Source organism: Balaenoptera ricei, chromosome 11 (assembly GCF_028023285.1).
Source record: "Balaenoptera ricei isolate mBalRic1 chromosome 11, mBalRic1.hap2, whole genome shotgun sequence".
In the NCBI taxonomy this organism is placed as follows: domain Eukaryota; kingdom Metazoa; phylum Chordata; class Mammalia; order Artiodactyla; family Balaenopteridae; genus Balaenoptera; species Balaenoptera ricei.
Window position 1 is genome coordinate 62270638 of NC_082649.1, and position 24621 is coordinate 62295258.

General features: G+C 39.9%; 1 long non-coding RNA gene across 3 annotated transcripts in view; it reads left to right on the top strand.

The window, feature by feature from the left end:
• The window catches only part of LOC132374906 (uncharacterized), a 204680-nt gene that overhangs the window by 12089 nt on the left and 167970 nt on the right, over positions 1-24621 (top strand). The window contains exons 3-4 of one of the 3 annotated variants that reach the window (XR_009505811.1): positions 3476-3548; positions 22273-22371. This is a non-coding gene — a long non-coding RNA (uncharacterized LOC132374906). The remainder of the gene's footprint in view (positions 1-3475; positions 3549-22272; positions 22372-24621) is intronic. The other 2 variants (XR_009505812.1, XR_009505813.1) reach the window with 2 other exon arrangements.

The window sequence follows — 24621 nt, forward strand, 5'->3', positions numbered from 1 at the left end:
CATTAACTTGGGGAACTATTAGAAGATGTTCCATGAGAAAGATGTTTTGTGGTTGAACAAAGTTGGGAAATGGTATACACTATACCTGCTCCATATATACTAAAACATAACATGAGCATAATAAAGGCTCTGAGAAGTCCTGCAACAGACTTGTAGCTTTTCCTAATCCAGTGATTTTCAAGTTTACGAAAGCATGGAATCCTTTAGTTTAGCACACAACCAATATTTTATGGACAGCCTGCCCTACGATACCAGTTTAGTCACCTGTACTGTACCTCAACCATTACAAATGGACCCCATAAGGCAGAGATTGTGCTGGAGTCTCTTCTTTCCCACATCCCTCTTCAGCTTCTACATAGTATGTGCTGTCCTCAAAGTTCAAGATGAACTCCTCCATGAATAGACAAATAGAAGGAGGTCAAGGCTTTCTCATGACTACTTGAACTCTGCACTTACAATTCTTCTTTCTCTCTGAGACGTCTTTCCTTTTCAAGATGAGTAGTACCTGGAGTCCTCTCTCACAAGACAGGAGAGAACTGTAGAACAGTTGTCAAGAGCAAGAACTCTGGAGTCTGACTCTACCCCATCTTAACTTAAAATCTCCATGCTTCAATTTTCTCATGTGTAAAATGGTAATAATAGTAACTACTTCATAGGATGGTGTGAGTATTACATGGGTTAAAGCATGTGAAATACTTAGAACAGGGTCTGGAATATAAGGTGTATTCTGAAATGTCAGTAATTATTCGTTTCGCTTAGATCTGGCAGCCCTCAAAAGAATATACCCATCAGACTGCAATGCTAATTTCACATGCATACAAAAGGGACACATCTTGAGGAGCTAGGGAATTGTTATATCCTGGTTGCAAATATTTTGACAGCATGACTTTCTATGTGGTACTATAATAGTTAATTGATACATTTTGCATTTTCATTATTTTATAATTACAAAAGTAACACATTATAACACTGGGAGCCTATAAAACATAAAGAGGCATTAAAGGGAGAAATGCACTGAAATTATCTGTCTTTAGAAACCCCAATGGTAATATTTTGTTACATACATATATATATATGACATAATACACTTCTAGAAATATTTTTCTCTTGACAAAAAATTATGTACACTTTTCCATGTCAGTTAATATTCCTTAGAAACACTATTTTAACAGCTGCAGACTAACCCATCCTATGAATATATTATGGTTCATTCCTGAGTGGTTCATTTACTGGGATGATTTGATGAATTACCCATCACAAAACCAGTGTTTTAGCAGGAGGAACCCACACAGTGTTCATCTGCAGAAAGATTATTAAGCCCTGTCAATTCTTTCCATCAGATTTCCCACTCATACCATGTCCATCTCCTAGTCTTCATTATTTTTGAGGGTAAATGAATTCAAGTCAAGCACATCCACAAGTCAGCCAGAGAAAATCAAAAGACTCAAAGACAGGGCTTATTAAATAAGATTAAAGGAAATGGTATTCTTTTGTCCATGATCTGTCAATTCTTTCTATACTTATTATTCAAGCATTAACAACATCTCTTGCTTCACATTTTGCTTAGCGTCCTTCTACTTTCTATAAAAACAGGAGTATTCCTTACAATGCATCTCATTCCATAACACTTCAGGGCATAAAATGGGCCAACACATCCTTCCTTCATTTTCAGGAGAAAATGAAGAGCTCTGGTATGCTTCAGGAATAAAATATGGTAGAAAATAAGTTATCCAGAAATCCAAATACTGAAGCACCTAAAATACAAAATTTGCTCTTAATGGACTTCTTTTCCTAGTGATCTTCTATGTTTCAAATTATGCAAGTAGAATTAGTAATGAGTGAATTTGCTTTGGTGCCAGTGGTGATGGCAGAATCTACAAAGCAGTGAGTGTGATCAACCAGTTGGAAGCATCACAGCAGCCGAATTTTCACATTAGAGGCAATGAGATACACAGTGTACTATGCATTAGACATCTATTATTTTTTTACCTTTTGTCAATTGTCACTTCTTCACAGTCCATCTCATTGTTCCAGCTTCTAGGAAGGACCCAGGTACGGCCACCATGTGTCTAACCCCCTGGCCACAGTGACTGAGCTGGGTTACTCAAGTGAGATCACTAATATTCAGTTGAGGGACTTTCACTCCACTATTGAGAAAGAGGGACTATTAATAAAACTGGACTTGACATGAATGGAATAAGTGCCAGAGCTGCTTACAGCCATCTTTCTGAGAACAAAGGTGTGTGCTGCATAAGAAATCATTCTAAATTATTTAGTTCATCATTTTGTGGGTTGCCAGTGTGGGCTGGGCTCAGCTGAGTGGTTTTTCTGGTCTTGGCTGGACTCACTTTGTACATGAGTGGGCAGGCCTGGCTGGGCTAGGAAGGCCTTACTGGGAATGGCTTGTCTCTAGTGGTCTCATGTGGGCTCTCATTATCCAGCAGACCAGCTCAGGCTTAGTCATATGGCAGAGTCATGGTTCCAAGAAAGTGAGCCAGGAGCATGCTAGGCCTCTTGAGGACCAGGCTCTCAACTGGGGTGACCTCACTTGCCCCGCATTCTAGTTGTCAAAACAAGTCTCAAGTCCAGGCTGGATTTAAAGCAGTGGAGAAATCGACTTCATCTCCATGTAGAAAGAGCTATCAAGTCACATCGCATGGAGGCCTAGATAAGGGGAAGGAAATCATTATGGCCTTTTTATAAATAATCTCCATCCATGTGTCCATCTTCTGGCCACAATTATTCATGTCCTTTCCACGTGCAAAATACACTTACCTCCTGCCAAGACCTCCTTCCATCTGGATTGGAGTCCATGATTTTGGGACCTACGTTCTGCCACATGAGGCCTCCCTTGATTGGAGGCCTGTGAATTAAAAAGACACACCCAACATACAAATGTGAAACATGGACAAGATGACCAAAATAGACTTTCCCATTCAAAATACTCTGTCAAGGACAATTCATGCTGGAAAAACTTTGTAAATTTCACAGACCAAAGGACCCCATAACTGTTGGAGAAAGTCATTAAGCGACATAACAGTTGACCCTCAAGCTGGACCTGTCCTTGGAATGTTTGTTCTGCCCACTGTTCCCACACTAGGAGCTGTTTCAAGAATCCAGCCTTAAGAGCATAAGGTGTTGTTGAGACCACCTGGACAGTATTCGTGATTGAACCTAGTTAAGGCCTCTATATAAACTTTTAACATTCTGGCAAGCAGATGAGATCTACTCGTCTTGCAGCCACCCAAGACAAGCCTCCTGTGTAAACTCCCTTGCTCATTAAACCTGCCACCTACTAATATGGAATCGTCCTCTCTTTTTTCAGTCCCTCCTTGCCCTCTGTGTGCGGGACCCAGTTTGCAAACCAACAGTCACAGAACAGGAGATGCTGCAGGTTGCAGGCTGCAGAGAAAGGTCCCAGCAAGAGGCAGTGGAGCATTTTTTAAGTAGCTGTTTTCTTCTTTGGTCTCTGCAGATGCTGACAACACAAATCCTGGTTCTAAGTGACTTGGCCAGATTCCTATCTACAGATCAACCAGGATTTTCTGGTAAATAAAACATTCATGCATTTTTTATTAGTGCATGATGCTTTTTTTGAAGTTGTTATTGTCATTTTAGAGTACACCCTAAATCCTGATGTTTAGTACAAGATATGATGAGTGAACTATTTACACTGTGTTTTGTCATTAAAATTTAGGGTTTTCTATAAAATGCTACTTTTTTTCTATTTTCTACTAAGTCTAGATTTAATTGAGTCCTAGGATGTATTTTTGTTAACTAAAGGTTTTCTAAACCTTAGGTAGCTTTTTAACATTTTTTAAACTTTTTGTTAAGGGACAATATACCTATAGAAAGGTACACCTACCATATGTGTATAACTTGATGAATTTTCCAATTGCACACATTTGTGTAAACAGTATGCAGATCAAGAAACAGAATGTTACCACTACCCCTCTGGTAGATAGGGCTTCTCAACCTCAGCATTGTCGATGTTTTAGGCTGGACAATTCTTTGCTGTGGGGAGCTGTCCTGCGCATTGTAGGATGTTTAGCAACACCCCTGGTCTCTATCCACTAGCTGCTGGTAGCAACCCTCTTCCTCAGTATGACAACCAAAAGTGTCTCTCCAGACGTTGCCAAATATCCCTTGGGGATCAAATTATACCTGGTTGAGAATCACTGCCTCTAGGGTAACCACTATTATGACCTCTAATAGCATAGATTAATTTAGCCTGTTTTTTACTTTATATAAATACTCCACTTGTATCTGGCTTCATTCTCTGAAAATTATATTTGTGACAGTCACTCATGTTTTTGTGTGTAGCTGTAGACTGTTCATTCTTGTTGCTGTGTAGGGCTCCGTTACAAGAATATGTCACAATTTATTTATCCATTCAACTATTGAAGGGCATTTTGGTAACTGCTAGTTTTTAACATATATATATATATACACACACACACATATATATATAATTTTTAAACTCATTTATTCCTTATCATACTTTATATCCCCAATTACATACCATACCTTCTAAAAATTTTTTTGAAGTTAAGGTATCTAAATTTTGGAAATTTTGTTAACCTGGATCAAATCACATGCTAGGCATTTAAGTAAAGTATTTTTTTATAAATTTATTTATTTATTATTTATTTATTATTATTTTTGGCTGCGTTGGGTCTTTGTTGCAGTGCGCAGGCTTCTCATTATGGTGGCTTCTCTTGTTGCGGAGCACGGGCTCTAGGCAGGTGGGCTTCAGTAGTTGTGGCTCGTGGGCTCTAGAGCACAGGCTCAGTAGTTGTAGCGCACGGGCTTAGTTGCTCTGCGGCATGTGGGATCTTCCCAGACCAGGGCTCGAACCCGTGTCCCCTGCACTGACAGGCAGGTTCTTAACCACTGCACCACCAGGGAAGCCTTAAGTAAAGTATTTTTTATGGTAGCTTCTTAAAGAAACCCAGAGTGGGCCACTGATCCTGAAGATGAAGTTGGGAGGGGGAAGAGAAGAAGAGTCCAAGTTCAGTGCAACCAGTATTTACTGAACACCTGTGACTGTAAGGCACTATTGGTGGCTCTGGAAATGTGAAGTGAATAAGACAAGTTCTATGCCTTTGAGAAGTTTGTCAGTCCTTTCCTCCTACTGATGGCCAATCTTTCTCTCCCAGGCCTGATATGATCTAACGGTACCTCCTGCTTGGAAGGTTGCCTCTGATGAGAAGATCTGGCTAGTGCCAGGAGCTGTATCTCCTTTAGGTCTTTGTCAAGAAGGATAAAAGCAGGGGCCCTGGGGGACTTCCCTGGTGGTCTAGTGGCTAAGACTCCATGCTCCCAATGCTGGGTGACCAGATTCGATCCCTGGTCAGGGAACTAGATCCCGCATGCATACTGCAACTAAGAGTTCGCATGCCACAGCTAAGAAGCCTGCGTACCGCAACTAAAAAAAAAAGGGGGGGGCAACAAAGGTCCGCATGCAGCCAAATAAATAAATAAATATTAAAAAAATAAATAAAGCGTACAGTTCAATAGCTTAAAAAAAGGAAAAAAAGCAGGGGCCCTGGGGTTGTAGCCCCATCACCGGGGTAAGGAAACAGGGAGGGGTTTTGAACAGAAACCTTAGCTAAGAATAGGCAAGGTGCAGGCTACAGAGGCAAAATGTGCCCAGTCTTCCAGAGACCCTAATCGCAGGGGAGACTGCATGGGGCATGGGGGGAACGGTGGTAGACACAGCCCCCAGGAAATCCAGCTAACAGAGAGGATTGAAATGCTAGTGATGCTCCACAAATCACTTCATAAATCTAAAAAATTCATTTACATTCATAACACGCATCCTTCTAGACAAAGGAAATGTGAGCCTAGAGAAAGAATGACTCTGCAGGGCTTCTCTTTTTAAAAAATAGGCTAATTTGGTCTTTAATAGGTTTTTTTTTTTTTAGAGAAAGGTAATTTTAAATTTATTTATTTATTTATTTATTTATGGCTGTGTTGGATCTTCGTTTCTGTGCGAGGGCTTTCTCTAGTTGCGGTGAGCGGGGGCCACTCTTCATCGTGGTGCGCGGGCCTCTCACTATCGCGGCCTCTCTTGTTGCGGAGCACAGGCTCCAGACGCGAAGGCTCAGTAGTTGTGGCTCATGGGCCCAGTTGCTCCGCGGCATGTGGGATCTTCCCAGACCAGGGCTCGAACCCATGTCCCCTGCATTGGCAGGCGGATTCTCAACCACTGCACCACCAGGGAAGCCCTTTAATAGGTTTTAACCAAGATGAGCGACTGCCCTTTTACAAGAAGAGTTTCATCATCAGTATTCTATAAAGCCTCTTTGTCTCATCTTCACTACTCAAATATTTCCCTAACTATCTACAACTTCAGTACAATGAAAACAAAGGCCAGTGGAACTGGTGTCTTCCTTCCTACTTATTCATCCTGTCGGCGAAAAATTAATCAGTCGATCTAAGAAAGAACTGGAAAGTTTTATTCGAGCCAATTTTGAGGATTATAACCCAGGAAGAGCATCTCGGAAAGCTCTGAGAACTGTTCCGCCCATTAAAAGTCAAGACAGTTTATATAAGTTTTCTGAGACAGAGGGCTATACAATAAATGACGTATTATTGACAGTTTACATAATCCAGATTTAAGCGCCAAGATCAAGAAGGAATGTTATCTTTTAAGGAGTTGTTTTGTTGGTGCTAGGAGAATGTTGCTGTTTATGGTTGAGCAGGTATTCCTACTGATGGGGTAGGTTTGGTAGATGCATAATGCAGATACACAGTGCACAGTGAGCGGAGAGGGGGAGGCCAAAGGGCAGAGAATTTTTATATTCTTGTCTTGCCATAAACATGGATTTTATTTCACAATTCTTCTCAAGCTTCTGAGACTTTCACTTCTCTTCCTCAGTTTATGTTTCTTCATTGTTACTACACACTCCTTAAACCCAGTACCATTTAATTAAATTGACCAAATGATTATGTTGTGAGTTTACTTAGGATTAACCTTTCAATTAAGGTCTCATTATAATTATCAAATTATAAATACAAAAAATTAAAGAATTTCAATCCAACATTGGAGGGTTTCTAAATTTTCTCTTAAGTAAATCAATAGGAAATAGAGGAATTATGTTCATTTTTATTACCGTGTGCATACTCATTATTGAATAGATTGTTGCAATAAACCCAGGGCTTATTTCCAAGAAAATTTTATACGGCATTTGTGAAAATGATATTTCAGCTGCTCTACTGGACAATCCTTTAAGCACCTTGCCTAATTCATTAAAAAAGCAACAGGCAAAGCAAAAGAAAGCAAACCAAACTCACGCAAGCTTTTTAATGGTCCTGTTGTGTGCAGGCAGGAACTGCCAGCCTCCCCTACACCACCCCCCATTCCCCTAAGGCCAGTTAGCCAATTAGAAGAACAATGAGTCATTCAGTCACTGAACTGCAGCCTTAATATTCAAAAGTCAGACTTTAATTTTTGTTTCTTGTCCAGCAGGAAAATCCCAAAAGAATACATTTTTCACCGAATTTATTCATCACATGCTAAAATGATCCAGAACAAATATACAAGACCTTCCATTGAACTACTTGTGCCTTCCCATTAATCTGTCTCAAAAAACTTTCACTGCAAGGGATTTGTAATGGGTTATCACATGATAACAGAAGTGTTTTTCTCTTTAAATTTCTTGCTTACTTATTTGTAAACTCCAATATTATAAATTATCGTATAAATAAGTATACTTATTATTTAAAGGAAACTGTGCATATTTTTGTAAAGCAAAGTGTGTATATATGTTCATTAAAACATAATCGACACATATATATAATATGTATATCTGTGTGTGTGTGTGTGTGTACTCACACACAGTAGTACATAGCTACCTATCTAGTATGTTAGATACACATATACTCATGCACAGTGTATGTAACATATGTATATACATATACATACATACATACACACATATATACATATGTATTCACATGCATGCAGTACAAAATAATGGTTAAGAGTATGGACTCTGCAACCAGTCTACTTAGATTTAAACTCCAGATCCATATGGTAACAAAGGCAAGTTACTTAACATGTCAGTGCCTCAAATTCTTTATCCTAAAACGAGAATAATATTTATATCGATTTCATAGGGTTGTCGTATGGCTAAATGAGTGAATATATATGCACAGCTCTACACAGAACTTAGAACAGCATCCAGCCCGTGGAGAACTCTATGTAAATATCTGCCTGTAATTAATCTGCATGTATTTGTGTACGTAGTACAGGTATAAATGATTACGCCCTCCTGTGTCTATTTTGCACATTTGAATTTTTTGCATACTAGACTTTTCTTCATGGGGGATAAATGTATACACTTAAAGATAGTCAGAAATTTTACTTCTTCTACCAACTCTACTTCTCCAGGCTAAATCAATCTAACTTTTGACTTTTGCCTCACATGTTTTATATTCCAAACTCCTCAGATCTTTTCATTCATTCTTTTCTTGAATCTTCCTAGTTTTCCACGCCTCTAGGGCCATCATCAAACACCAAAGTGTTCACCGTGTTCTAACTGGGATGTGATCATGCAACTGTGACACCCTCTTCAGGGCTGTGAGTTCTTCAAGGGGGATGGAGATCAGCTCCGGTTCCTGGGTCCCATCCCTGAGTGCCTTGTAATTGGCTCTGCCCAGAATGTGCATTCATTCAGTGTTACCCTGGCACCAGCGGGTTATACACCAGTGGTTAGCCGCCTGGCTGCACATAAAAATCACCAGTAAAGCTTTTAACAAATACCAACCCCTAGGTGCACCCAAAGCAATTAAATCAGAATCTCTGGGGGTGTGGTGGTACACTGCTATTTCTTAAAAGCTCCTGTGTGGGTCTCAAATGCAGTCACGGTTAACAACTAGTGCCATATAGAAAGGACCTTACCATCAAAAAGATGTCTGCATCTTTGCTCCGCTGCAGGTAAGGTGCTAGCGTGTGCATTCCTCATGGAATGAGGGCGGCAACATCTTCCCACCTTCTCAAAGAAGGTCAGTGGACAGCTTCCTGAGGTTGTGCCCCGCATCTTGTCACCAAATGCCTCCAGAAAAAAAAAGTCTGCACAGTGAGCCTGGAAATTGTGTTTTAGAGCAACAGTTCTCAAATTTTTCTTCTATTGCCACACATGTGATGAACAGTATTTACGGGCATGACACTGTCCTGCTGTGACAGGCGAGGGCCAATTCCCAGCTGTAATTCTATTTAAAGATGTATTTAAAAATGCAAGTTAGTGGCAGTGACATAATTACAGGGACAATTTGGGCTGTTATTAAGCAAACTAAATAATTTGCAAACTTAGGTACTTCAGCTGCTGTTCATTTATTCAACAAATATGTATTGAATGTCTACTCTCTCTAGGCACTGATCTAGATGCTGAGCATGAAAAAAAAATTTCTTGCTCCCCATGGAAATTACATTTTAGGGTAATTACATTTTAGTGAGGAGACAGACAGTAAACAAATAGAATCAACAAATGTGTATGAGGGTGTGGGGGGCGGTTACAGGTAAATGTTATAAAGAAAAGAAAAGGAGAAGATGAGAGAGTGCCTTGTGCAATAGATCAGTCAGGAAAGACCTCTCTGAGGAAGTGATACTTGAGTGGAGAGAGATCAGAAGGAAGTGAGAAGGCAAGCCTCTGGTGTCTGGGAGAGACAAGCACTCTGGTCCAAGCAATTGCAAAGGCCTTGGGAAGGGAGCCTGCTGTGTGGTTCAAAGAACATCACATGGACCAGAGTGGCTCGGGTGGGAAAGGGATGGGAGAGTGATGGGATTTGAAGTCAGAGTGATAGCAAGGATTCCAGAGTCTGTAGGGTCTCTGGGTTTAATTCTTAGCGTAGTGGAAACCACTGGAGGGTTTTGAGCTTGGGAATGCTCAGATTTACTTTCTAAAAGGATGGATTGCTCAGGCTGCCATGTAGAGTACTCACCATACTGTAGTAGAGGGATTGAGTTGGAAGCAGAGGTCCAAGTGAGCTGTTGGTGACCTGGTCAGAGCTGTAGCAGAGGAGGTGGAGAGAAGTGGTAATATTTTAGAAGTAGAGTTACCAGGATTTGCTGATGAAGTGAAGGTCGGGTGTGAGAAAAAGAGAAGATTATGGGGATGGGGATGCCATTTGTTGAGATGTAGGACACTGGAAAAAGAGGGTGTTCCAATGAAAATCCAGAGTTCAGTTGGGATAAGTTAAATCTGAGATGCATATAGACATCCAAGTGAAGATATTGAGCAGAGAGTTGACTATAAGAGCTGTAGATAAAGGGAGAGGTTGGGACTGGTGATTTCAATTTGATAGTCGTTGTTATGATATGAGATTATATATTTTTCTGTTTATCTATTTTTTGTCTCTTTCTCCCCCAAGAATATGAGTTTCATGAGGGCAGAAAATTAATGTTTTGTTCTTTACTGTGTCCCCAACTCCTAGAACATTGGTAAGCACATAAAGAGTGCTCAATAAATATTATTGAATGAAAGAAAAATTCAATTCAGGGCAGTATAACATAAATGAAAAATAGCAGGACATAACAAGTGCTCAAGGATGACATGGTATGTGAATTGAGACTGGGGAGTGACCAGTGTGGGCTATAACGGTCAAGAAAAGAAGTCTTGGCAGAGCTTGACCTTTATCAGGTCTTGAAAAATAGGTAGGTTTATAGGTAAGAGGTGTCAGGAAAAGGGGTCAAGTTTGGGGGAAAATGATGACTTTGGTTTAGATTATGTTGAATTTGAAGTATTGGGGGTTGGCCAAAAAGTTCGTTCGGGTTTTTGTAAGCGCTTACAAATACCCGAATGAAATTTTTGGCCAGCCCGATAACAGAGGAACATTTGAATTTGATAGAAAGGCATTTAAGTTAGTTCTCTAGACGGTTTGAGATCTGGACTTGCAAAGGACAGACATGGGCACTCCTCCTTTCTGAAATTAGAACCCACACAACTACATTAGAATATTGAACTGTAAATGCGGTAACAGGAAATTAAGTAGAAAATTTTGACTGAGTCGCCAAGAACGTTGAAAAAGCAACGCTTTTCAAAATTTAATGTGCATACAAATCACCTGGAAATCTTACTAAAATGCAGATTTTGATTTTGTAGGTCTGGGGTGGGGCTTGAACTTCTGTGTTTCTAACAAGCTCCCAGGTGATGTTGATGCTGCCACGTCCTTGGACCACATGTGAATAGAGAGGTACTAAAGTGACGTGTTACACCAAAAGGAACATTTTCAAAGGAAATAAGTAGAAACCAGTTACATGGCTCTTCATCTCCTCACCAACACTGAGAGTATAAAAGGATTGAGTTTCTGGGCATCAGAGGAAGCTTATTTTAGATAGAACTTATTTGCAGGGAGCTGTTACTGAGCTGTGAGCAAGGGTGTAGAGCAGAGGGTACATCCCTCTTAACCTCAAATCAAGAGAAAGGATTTCAGTGGAACTCTGCGTCAGCACTGTGAGTGTCATCTCTGGTTGGAGAGACAAAGTGGACTGAGGTCTGACCCAAAAAAGCAAAGGGTGAGACACAGGCCAACTAGCTGCTGACTGCCAAGTTGAAGAGGCTGCTTAGTAATCAAGCTGTGAACGCAATTTGTCAGGGCAAAGGAAATGGAATAGGTCAGAAATCAGGTTACTAGGCAGAAGGAGAGATAGGAGGGAAAGATCGCAGAAGGCCCTCACTAGAAAAGTCCACAAGATTTAACTTTAAATCAAGTTTGGAATCCGGATTATCATATGGGACTAGGATTTTAATTTCTAAGTTGAGATCCTGTGTTTTATTTTTAAATGTTCATAAGATCTTTTATTATCTGTGAGTGATTGGACAGTAATTTTCTGAGTTTTTAATCTCGGGGTGGAGAATTTCTCCCAGTGAGCAAACTTTAAAGAGACAGTGGGAAACAAAGTAAAACTGGTTTATGGTTATGCCCATGAGTTCTGCTCCTTCACTGTTTTCATGATAAATGGGTTCAAGGGAGAGGAGGCAAGTCAGCCTTGGATCTTCATATCAGCTACAATATAACCTTTAGTCATGTTGCCCTTGAGTTCCTTTGTCTGACACCACCACCCATAATGAGATTATCTAAGTGCTGATCCTCTCAGAGATCTTGGACAACCCATTGCTGTTAACACCGCTCCTATAGATCAGCCCCACTGTGTCTGCTCATACTGAGCAGAGTTCAGAGAGCTCCCATTTGTAGAAGAGACTTGCTAATTCCACTTCTCTCTGGGTAGACAATGGCAGTGCAAAGAGCATCCACTCCCCCCAATCCCCGCCCCCCATCCTGGTCTCCTAGCAGCTACAACACCAACAGGTATTTTCATATCCTGTGCACATTAGAGTTAGGACAAAGGTGACTTGGAGCAGTTGTGTGTTTTGTATTGTTATCTATGGCCAAGGAAGCTGTCAACATGGACATCTAATGAAACATAGGTAGTTCTTGGCTCAGCAAAGCACTTACACCCCTGACACAATCAGAGATGATTTTTTAGGTACCAAGCTTGAGACCTGAGAGTTATCGTGGGAGATGGAGGAGTAGAAGGACCCATGTACCCTTCTCAATCTGTTCTTCCTGGAATCTTCTCTTTGGGTTCTTAACTCATATCTCATGCACCAGCTATACTAAGGTTTCTTGCAGTCCCTGAAAATGAAGACTTCCTTCAAGACTCTACCTCAATCTGTCTTCCTCTCTGAGAGCCTCCCTCATCTTATTTTTTTCAGGGAAGGTTGACCAAATGAGACAACCCTCTGAGCTTCCATGACACTTGAGACAAAACTGTATAAGAGCTTCTGTCTGTCTGTGTGTGGTCATTCTTGGTGCATTAACAGATGTGTGTGAATGGCTTCCTATTATTGAGTAACTTTTCTTTTATTGGATGTTCGATTCATTATGTAGTTAAGATTCTGTTAGATTGTTCTGATGACTTAAAGGTTAAGAAAACTCTGGATGAAAAGATCCTAGGTGTACAGCAGAGAGTCACGAAAGGGTCATGTTGGCCAACAGCAGACTGTGGGCAGACGAGTCCTGAGAGGGAGCCAGGAGTACTCTTCCAAGTCGCTCTGTTCCTTTCGATGCTAGACTGGCAGTATCGCAGCCTGTGCAAGCTGGAAGGCCCCGTAACTCCTGCACTGTTTTTGTTCATTGCCCTTTTGTTTTCTCTTACAATTTAGTAGATTTTAAAGTAACTCTTGGGACTTCCCTGGCGGGCCAGTGGTTAAGACTCTGCGCTTCCAATGCAGGGGGTGTGGGTTCAATCCCCGGTCAGGGAACTAAGATCCCACATGCCGCATGGCGCGGCCTTAAGACAAAAAAAAAAGTAACTCTCTTTTCCTGATTATAAAAATAATACATTTTTATGATCTTGTAGTACATCCTGGTTTGTTTGGCACCAACCCTGTTGACACCTGTTGTCCTGGTGTATTATTAATAGCGCTGACTTTCCCTCTCAGAAATTCCCCTGTTTGGACTGTGACTTACATTGCCATCCTCCTGGTTATACAGGATTTGGAGTGTACACAAATTGTTGTGTGTACATCTGATTACTGTAGGATAATTTCCAAAAGATAAAACTTCTGAGTCAAAGGTTATGAAGGAATTTCAGGCCTTTGCTACATTATGCCACTTTACTCTCCAGAAAAGTGGCAGCCATTTACACTCCAACTGGCGGTTCATGAGGGCCTATGATATTGCTAGACCAGAGTTCAGTTATTAAAATCAATAACCTCAATACCAACACCAGTGGAACAACTTCAGAAACCAAGAGGTTTCTGTTGTCTCCCAATTAAGATGGGAAAATTAGCAACTTACACTTCTTCCCACCTCTGTCCCCATTTCTCATTTGCAAGTATCCTCTGAGCTATGTTTCTGCCTTAAAGATAAATTATTTTTTACATTAGTCATCTTTTCATTTAAGAACTATACAAGTACATTATGTTTATAATCAATGTGACTATAATTATTTAGAATATGATGTGTATATTTGATTGTATATTAAGTGTATTAATATATTATTATATATTTATATAATATATTAATTGTATATCATACATAGATATATATTTATATATAATAATTTCTATTTTAAAAAATATTTTATTTATTTATTTCGGCTGTGCCAGGTCGCAGTGCGGCACTATAATAATATATTTATTTATTCATTTATTTATTTTTTGGCTGCATCAGGTCTTAGTTGTGGCATGTGGGATCTATCATTGCAGTGTGTGGGCTCTTCGTTGCAGCACATGGGCTTCTCTCTAGTTGTGGCGCGTGGGCTTCAGAGCGCGCAGTCTCATTAGTTGTGGCACGCAGGCTCTCTAGTTGTGACACGTGGGCTCCAGGGCGCCTGGGATCAGTAGTTGTGGTGCGTGGGCTCCATAGTTGTGGGACACGGGCTCTCTAGTTGTGAGGCATGGGCTCAATAGTTGTGGCATGCAGCTTTAGTTGCCCCACAGCATGTGGGACCTTAGTTCCCTGACCAGGGATCGAATCGGCGTCCCCTGAATTGCAAGACTGATTCTTAACCACTGGACCACCAGGGAAGTCCCTATAATAATATATTTAAACGGAGCCAAGGCTTCCTGTGCCCTTTGATGCCACAGCTTCTCGATTTGTGAGTTCTCGTCCTTTTGCTCCCTTCTTGCCTTTCTCCCTCTTCCTCTGAGAGGGCTGGGTTATATCCTGAAGTAAATTCTTTAGTTAGGGAGCATTAGTTTTAGGTTTCCTGGCATATTTGATCACATCTTCCTCGGGTCTTCTGTAGTGGATGACCTTGGTCAGAGTGGAGTCACAGATTTCCAGTTTTCTTCCCAATCAGCCTTAAATGTATAAAATGGAGCTCTCTGAGCAGCCAGGCTATTGGGGAACCAAAACATTTATTGGGATGCAATTTACTGGTATCATAATAGAACCTCACCTACTATTTCTTTTCCACTTTTCCTGTTTTTCAACAGGGTACTCATTTGGATGGAGTTCCACAATCTTGAGGAATTGTGTCTTTTCATATCTGTTCTTGACACCCAGCCATTGCTGAATCCCATAATTATTCAACTGGGGAGGTGTTGAGGGCTGATTTGGATCTTCAGTTGTGTGTCCTGGAACTATCAGACCACAAGGGACTGCAAAGGCGTAACACATTTGAGTTGGAATAGGGGCTTTAAGTCTTTAGTCCTTCCCCTCCAGGTGTCAGAGACAGTCACTTAGGTTAGGTCCTTGAATAGCCCATGAGTAGAGATGGAAGATCAGTAGGGAAATCCTGTGACCTAATGCCTTTGGAATTTCTTTGCTCTTCAAATTTGTCTAAGTCAGAGTTTTAGATTATTTTTGACCCACATTCATATACATTTGCTGACTCTCACTTGTTCCTTTTCAGCATAGATCTCTGAATCCATTCACATGCCAGAGGACATGCCAGTATTTACACAAGGTTGACTAGTGCTAGGCTACAACTCCTAGGTGTGTATCCACAAATATATCATAATTTAACAAATTATAAATAAAAGACAAAAAAAATAAGCAAAGAGCGCATGCTCAACACTCTCCATGTCATTTTAAATTCCATTATACCTTCTTGTTGTGTAGCTGACACTTGGTATAGAATTCCTGGTGCACACTCTTATCTCTTCTGAATTCTGTGTGCGTTCTGTTCTCTCTGAGGCTGCTCTAGATCATTTTCCTCTGTAAATGTACCCATGCCAGCATGTAAAGGTTGGTGATGGCTCCAAGGTTACTATCCCTTGTTCTCCTGGAATCTATGGATCCCTTCACTCTCCAGGTGCAGGTCATCTTTTTATCTCAGAAAATTTGCTTTATTCATCCTTTCCTTCTGAATGCTCTGTGATTTTTGTCATCAAGCCTGTACTGCACGTCCCTGATACAGTTTCCTGTGCTGTCAATTCTACTTCTTGCTGCTTCTAGTTTGAATTTTTAGTTTTGAGACAGTTTTAGGTTTCTCTGCCCTCCCTTTATTTTATTCTGCTAATTACTTTTACATCCCATTCTGTTGCTTTATTCATTCTTTGAAGTGTAATGTCTCTTCTTTAACTTCTATTTTATTGAGTCCCAGTTCTCTTTGACTTCTTTTTTCAATGTGAGTTTATATTAGAAAAGGTTCTGGTTACGACTGATGGAAATCCAACTCAAAGCAGTTTAAGGACAAATGAGAAATGTGTTGGGTTGCATAACCACTCTAAGAGAAGCAGGGCTGGAGCTGGGTGTAGGGGCGTCTGGAGTTGAGGACACAATCCATCAGCACCCTCTCTGGCTCTTGCCTGTACTTCTCTCATTGTATTAGTTTCCGTCTCTCCCAGTGTATACCTGGTCCCTACAGGCTCTCGGCCAAACACCCCATTATCACGGAAGAAAAAACAATTTCCCTCTAGCTAGAGTCAAAAACTTGTTGAGGAAACAGCCTGGTTACATTCATACCCCTACACCAATGAGTGTCACCAAATGATAAAGAACAGATTGGCCCACCTGGGCCACGGCTCTGCCTCTGTGATCAGGGGTGTGGGGTCTGTTACAATAACCCATATACTTTCTCCATCTTTCTTTTGCAAACTATTTTGTCCTTAGTTTTGTTGTAGATATTCCTGCTTGTCACTCAATTTAGAAGTCGAGTGGACAATTCTAACTGGGCTTGCTTTTGCCCAATAATTATGTGAATGGATTCTTCTTAATCATGTTTTTGCCTACCTTGTCCAAACCTCTTTGTATATTGATATTGACGGTTGGGATTCTCTTTTCAGTTGATTGGTTGTATATCAGTTGGTGAGTATAAGGGATTGGAAGAAGGAGTGTGTAAAGGGAAGGATTTCCATGTGGCGAGTGCTTCCATGTGCCCATGCGTGAAGGCCAGCTGCCACTGTTGCCTTTGAGACTTTCCAGTGAATGAGTAAGCCATCAAATGAGAAATTCTCATTGTGTGAATACAGATGTAATCTAGTCTTAGGCCTCAGTGAGGTGTTCTGTACTATACAGAACCCAGCAATGTGAGTATAGGACAGTCTGACTGTTCTGTCTTTTCAAGATTGTATCAATATTTTTAACACCTTTATTGAGGTATAATTTGCATACCATCGCATTCATCCATTTTATGTGTACAGTGATTTTTAGTAAATTTACAGAGTTGTGCAAACATCACCACAATCCAGTCTTAGAATATCCCTATCACCCCCAAAAATCTCTCCTGCCCATTTGCAAACAATCCCTGTTAGAATATCCCTATCACCCCCAAAAATCTCTCCTGCCCATTTGCAAACAATCCCTGTTAGAATATCCCTATCACCCCCAAAAATCTCTCCTGCCCATTTGCAAACAATCCCTGTTCTCACCCCCTAGCCCGAGCAACACTAATCTGCTTTCTTTCTCCATGGAGTCATTTCTGGACATTTCATGTAAATGGGATCAGAATATGTGGTCTTTTCTATTTGGCTTCTTTCAGTGATAGAATTTTTTTTTAGGTCTATTCATGTGGCAGCCCATATCAGAAGTTAGGTCCATTTTATGCTGAACAGTATCCCCTCATGTGGTTTTAACAGCCATATTTTTTGAACCTCTAAGTGAGATACGTTATCTGACAAAGCTTGTTTTTCGGATTTATAGGGAGAATGAAATATTTTGACCAGAGACTAGCCTGGATAGTGGTCGTAGGTGTCACCTGAGAACAGCCTTTTTCCTTTGCGCCTGATAGAGTTTGACACATGTCTGCTCAAAACAATCAGTGTTGACATTTGGACAGAACAAATACATTCATATGCCAATGCAGCTGCCATGGGTGGAGAGAGGGGACCAGAAAGAGAAGGATAGCAGGGGATTTGTACAATTCGTGGACTGGTGAGAACCAGCACCTCTTTAAAACACACACAGATGCACAGACACTCATAGACACACACACAAAACACCAGATACACACACAAAGACACACCCATGAAAAACACCGAAGAACCACAAAAAAGCATTGGCTTTCTTCCAGCATTACTCACTCAGAATGCAGAGCACCTTGATTTCATTTAAGGTGAAAGTAATAATGATATATTCTTTCTATTTCAAGATTGTTAAAGACAAGAAGGTACTGGTCTTCTTGGAGTTAACAAAGTTCAGATAGTTACAAAGAATTAGCTTTATGAACCAAGGATCTCAAAATATAGAAACCTTGGCCAAATAAGTCAACAGGAAAAAAGTACATTATTTGTAGTACTCGTCTCCCTTGGTTGTTGCTTATATTTCTGAAATTACAGGGACAATAATCATGTTAAAGGAAGAGAAGACAGTAAGCTTATCCCTCCCTATCTACCTATCTATCTTTCATCTACCTATCTCTTCCCTACTTTTAAGACTTGTGTGTTATTTCATATATTCATTCACTTATTTATTTAAAATTTTCCCTTTTTAGACAGATTTCAATTTTCTGAATAATATTTCCCTTTTTGCGGATATTTAGATTGTTTACCGTTTTCTGAACCAAACTTATAATCAGCATCCTTGTACATATACCCTTGTGCATGAGTGAGAGCATTTCTCTAGAATGTTTTCCCAATTGTTGAATTGTTCAATAAAGAATATCCCAAGTTAAAATCTTGATAGATGTTGCCAAATTGCTGTCTAAAAATGCACCAATTTACATTCCCATGGTTTCATAGCTCTATAAATTTACTAAAAACCACTGAAATGTACACTTTAACAGGTAAACTTACGTTTGTAAATTTCATAGCAATAAAGCTGTTCAAAAATATGTAGGTAATTTTTGCTAATTTTGTCATCTGATAAACTTTAAAAAAACTTAAATACTTTGAGGATTTTGATGAACATTGATTTTGCTTTGCATTGGATTAAATCATGGATTAATTTGGAAAGAACAGTTAACTTTACATTATTGAGTTGTCCCATCAGGGTCATGATAGTCTGTGTACTTTGGATAATTGAATAGTTTCCTTCATATGAGTCTTGCACATATTCTGAGTGTCATTTGTTTTTGTTATAGTTTTTTTTTTGTGTGTGTGTGAATCAGTCTCTTTCTCTATTACATTTTCTGATATATAGAAAATGATTGCATTTTTAGATTGTTAATTATGTTTCCGGCTACCTTATTGAATTCTCTTATTGGTTAAAATAGTTTTTCATTTGATTCTCTTGAATTAAGCACATAGTCATATCATCTACATATAGAGTTTAATCTTTTCAGAAAAACATTTATATCTCTTATCCCTATGTCTCGTATTATCGCAGTGACAAAGGTCTATATTATAATCTTGTGTGTTAAATGAGAGAGCAGGCCTCTCTCTCTTGTTCCTTCTCCTTTACATATAATATTTGATCAAGGTACTTTCTTAAGCAAAAGTAGTTTCTGTGTATCCCCCATTGTAAAAATAATTTTTTCCCTTTGCAACTGAGTAGTTTGCAGGGAGACAATTTGAAACCATTTGAATATTCTGTTTCCCAAGAACTTTTCCCTTAATGATGTTCGTATCCATTGATAATTCTTGGCTGAATCAGTTATTACAGTGAGGCTGCAAAATGGTATTTCCACAGCCCCCAGCCCCCAATTCTATTTTTCCTTCTACATCTATTAGCCAGTCTTCTTTTGTAAAGAAGAGGTTCCCTCCCATGTCTCTATTTTTGGCTATCGCTATGGACTCACGGATTCTTTTCTAATTCAGTGTATTCCAATCCATTACGTACTGTCATTATTCTATTTGGTACTCAGATTGTCCCGTATTTGGCCAAGTGTGCGCCTTTGAGTTAGCTCTCACGTCATTTTAGCATGACTATCAGTCTTTGAGCACTTTCTTGCTTTCTGGCACAACATAATGTTCAAAGCTCACCTTGTACTTTCCTAGCCCCGGTCGTGGAATCAGCCAGTTCTCCAAGGAGTTCTGGTTTCTTTTATTAGATGTTTAGTTTATTTACAAACTAAAATCTGGGCATTGGATGTACTCATTGCTATTGCTGTGTCATAGCTTGTAGACTCCCAGTGGACAGAGCTGGGATATACATGTTTGTACATGTAAATATACACACATCTATCTATCACCTATCACTATGTTAGAAACCATGAGTTTATGCTGATATTTTCAATTCCAATCCAGAACCACCCATTTGATTTTAGCTTCCCCATCCTTAATATATTTACTTATTTTCTCAGTCTTAGAATGTATAAAGAGTTGTTTTAGAATTGCTAACACACCACACTGTGGGACTGGGTTCTTACTAACTAGAGCTCAATATTTGTTTAAAGTTCTTTTTTAGTTTAGTCTGAGGATGTATAGTCAAAATACTGTGTTCAAAGTCACATGGGTCAGTTCTTTTTATTTTCCCTTTCAGTTTGGTTATGTTGTTTGTTTGAAGTATAGTTAAATACATTTGGTTTTGTTTGTATTTCAATTTAAGGTTTCCCTCCTCACGCTTGTTGAGTTTTTTACTTTTTGTTTATATAAAAACACGACCATGGTTCCAAAAGTCAAAACTATATAAAAACCAAATACTCAGAGGAGTGTCAGTTCATGTCCCCCAACCCTTCCACCCTTTTCCACACACCTCCTTTAGGTAAGCTATCTCATTTGTTTTTGGTTTATCCTTCTTGTGTTTCCTTTTGCAAAAATAAACAGGTGCTTATCTAGTGTCTTATTTCATTATTTCTCTCACACAAAAGAAGCATACTATATGCTTTTTGTTTCACTTTTTGTTTCATTTGCTTTATTCACTTGAATAATATTCTACCACTACATTATTCGTAGTAATTCCATTTTAAAAATGTAAAAGCATGGGTTCAGAGAGGTTAAGTAACTCTTCTAGGCTCATGAAGCCAATGAGTGGAGGAACTAGGAAAATACACTTGCACCCTGATAACTTCCATCTTTCTTATGATCTTTTCTCTTTTGTTTGTAATTAGTTTGTATTTCTCAATATTTGCATTGACTGGCAAAAAGAATATTTTCCTTTTTATTTTCTGGAAATATTACTGCTTCCCAGGAAGCAATCCCAGCTTTGTTCATACAGGTTGATGATATGTTTAATGGGCATTTGGAATAACTCTAATATTTCCTGTTGTGGCAATGCTTACTTTCAAAAAAAATTTTTTTGGGAGTTGAAAATACTCTGCATGATTATTTGCTTCCTTTCCATCCCACACTCCTTCTGTTTATTCCTACTTTAGGCTTCCCAGCTGAGACGCATATTGCCTTCAAAATCTTTACAGTTAATGTATTAGGTAGTTGACACTACGACTCAAATCACAGAAAAGGAAGCTATTATATGGTTTCTCCATTTTCTTTTTTTCCTCATAACAAAGAAAATACATTGTTTGCTCTGGTTACAGAAAGGGACACAGGTGGCAACACTGTATTTTACTAATACGCAGATTCATCTAAAATATCCATCAATCACAGAAATAGTTTGCAAAGGGGAGAGTGGCTCAGTTAACCCCAGGCTCCAGGTACCCACCTCTGAGCACAGTCACCAGTGTTCTTGCCGTGCAGCCCTTTAGCTGAGAGCTCACTGCTGCCTTCACTGCTTAGCTCAGAAGACCCGATTGTAGCAATTAAAGCCACTGTGACTGTAAAGCTTAAATGAAGGAAATTGAAGGGAAATCTAGATCAGAAAGAAAAATGCCTTCAAGGAAAAAATATAATCATTGATTTGTAAAATACAATGGATTCTCTTAAACTTTCCAATATGAAATTATATCATTAACACGTAGTAATATTTTTGCCTGTGCCTTTCTGATATCCTGATATTTATACCTCTTGTTCTTTCTCTTGTCTAATTGTATTAGATATTAGTTATATTACATGTCTTTGTTATATAACAACGGTGATGATGATTCTTAAATTTTTCCTGCCTGTAATATTTTGCCACTACTTATAAGTGAGATTGGTCTACTCCTTCCTCCCTCCCTTCCTTCCTTCCTTCCTTCTTGCATGTGCTCTTTGTCAGGTTTTTCTATCTGAGCTATGTTGGCTTCAGAAAAAGTGTTTGGAAGTCATCACTTTTTCTATGCTTCAGAGCGGTTTACTTGGGGACTAATAGTACCTCCCCTGTTTGAGTGAGAGCTGAGGGAAATACCACCTTGTAAAGATCTTAGATGAGTGGCCAGCATGTAGTAAGCATTCAACCAATATTAGCTATGACAGGACATGATTAGATATCAATTCCAGGCAGTTTTGTTTGTTTTTGGCATGAGTGACAAGTGCATCATTATACAAGTCTCAAGAATCTAAATGACCTAGAGCTACAATTTCCCTTTCACCCCTGCCCCTTACTCTCCTGCCACCCCAGGTTTCCATCATCAAGAACTGCTGTCACAGTTGCAGAACCTCATGTGGCTACTTCACAATCAAGCTCCCCGGAGGAAGAGCAGAGGTGTAGAAGAGGCAGGTGAGTCCTGGGAAGAGGAGAGAAGAGGGAGGAAAAACAGAGAAAAGGGACTCACATGTTTGATAGAGGTCTCCATACAGACCAGTGTATAGCATTGAGAAAAAGTAAAAATCTGTTTGTAATTTTTTCTGGATTCTGTAATGTGCCTGTACTTGTCCACCTTCTTAGATGCTGTGTCTGTGGGATCCATGGCTTCTTTCTCCTCTGATATCTCTGGATGCTCCTTTCCATCTCCTTTGTACAGTTCTTTTCACTCATCCTTTAAATATATCTTTCTTCAGGGGACACCCCTAGATTCTTCTCTTCTCACTTCAAATTATGTATACTCTTCTTTACTCCATTGGCTGTATATGCTGGTTACTCACAAACTCATCCCCAGAATGGATCACTATCCTGGGTAGGACCAGCTACAGAATTTGTGGGGCCCAGTGCAAAATATAAATGTGTGGTCCCTTGCTCTAAAATTATCATGAATTTCAAGATGGTGACAACAGAACATTATGCCCAGCAAGGGGTTCATCAGAGCACAGGACCCTGTGTGACTGTATAGGTTGCACACCCATGAAGCCTGGTCTGCTACTGAGATAAAGACCAAAGTATCAACTGTCTCCTGTGCACTTGCACTTGCTTGTCCCGCAGGGCACATCTCCAACTCAAGATGCCCAAAACTCAACTCATGTCTATGCCTCCATCACTGCAAAAGCCCTCTTTCTCCTTTGTTTCTGGAAGCAGCAAATGGCATTGCATCCCCTTAAATAGCCAAGTCAGAAATCAAGAGTGTCATTCTTACCCCCTTGTTTTTCTCAACCTCGGCAACCCAGCTTTCAGGGGAGATTCGGTCTACTTCACACTCTACGCTTCCGTCTCCTCCTCCTCATCCTCACTGCGTCTACCCTGGTTTCAGACGCTCCTGACTCTCATGTAGATGACAGCCCCCAGCCCCGCCGTCTTCTCAGCTATTCTCCCTGCCTCCAACGCGTCTCCTTTGTAAATCTATTGTCCAGACCATGATAAGAAAGATCATTCTATAACCTAAATTTGATCCTCTTACTTTCTAGCTTATAAACCATCAATGGTTTTCTGTTGCCTTAACATAACATTCAAGTTGTTTGGCTTGACAGATAAGGGTCCTCATGATCCAGTACCACCCCCGCCCATAGCCAAGGCATGCTGGACCACAGGAAACTCCCTAACCCTTTCAGCAAAGAGCTACATTGCCGCATTAAATTGTTTCAGCCAGAGTACCATGTTTAGTATCCCCTAGAGTAAACCTTACTCTCTCAATCCCCTTTTCTAATTCTTCATGTTCTAAAGGTATACCAAAGCCAGGGAATCTCTCTCTGGAGGTGGTAGTTAGCTATTTCTGATTGCTCTCCTTATATGGCTACTATTCCTGTTGAACAGGGAGGCGCTGGCTATAGTTCAATTCAGCTCATGCCCATAGTTAAATTTGATTATGAGAAGAGGCTAGGTTTCTGTAACACGTGGCTTTTGATGTCAGTAATTTTTATTTTTTATTTTTTTTTAAGATTTAAAAAATTTTTATTTATTTTTTTAAATTTATTTATTTTTGGCTGCATTGGGTCTTCATTGCTGCCCAGGAGCTTTCTCTAGTTGCTGCCAGCGGGGGCTGCTCTTCGTTGTGGTGTGCGGGCTTCTCATTGCAGTGGCTTCTCATGTTGTGGAGCATGGGCTTTAGGCATGCAGGCTCAGTAGTTGTGGCACACGGGCTTAGTTGCACCACAGTATGTGAGATCTTCCCAGACCAGGGATCAAACTCGTGTCCCCTGCATTGGCAGGTGGATTCTTAACCACTGCACCACCAGGGATGTTCAGATGTCAAGTAAGTTTTAAATCACTGTCAATGACACCCATCTTTCTTTTGGAACAAGAAGTGATTTCCATACACCTGTTCTATTATCCAACAATTCCATGCCTAAATATTTACTCAAGAAAAGTAGAAATGCTATGCTCAAAAGGACAGGGATTTTCATACAATGGAATACCACCCAGCAATAAAAAGGACATGCTACTGATACATGCAGAAACAAGGATAAATCTCAGTGAATTATGTTGAATGCAAAAAACCAGACACAAAAGAGCATCCATTCATATGAAGATAAGAACAGACCAAAGTAGTCTGTGGTGAAAGAAATCAGAATAGTGGTTTCCTCTGGGAGAGGGGGATTTAGGGAATGTGTGGGAGGGGCACGAGGGAACTTCCCAGGTTGATATACACATATATCAAAA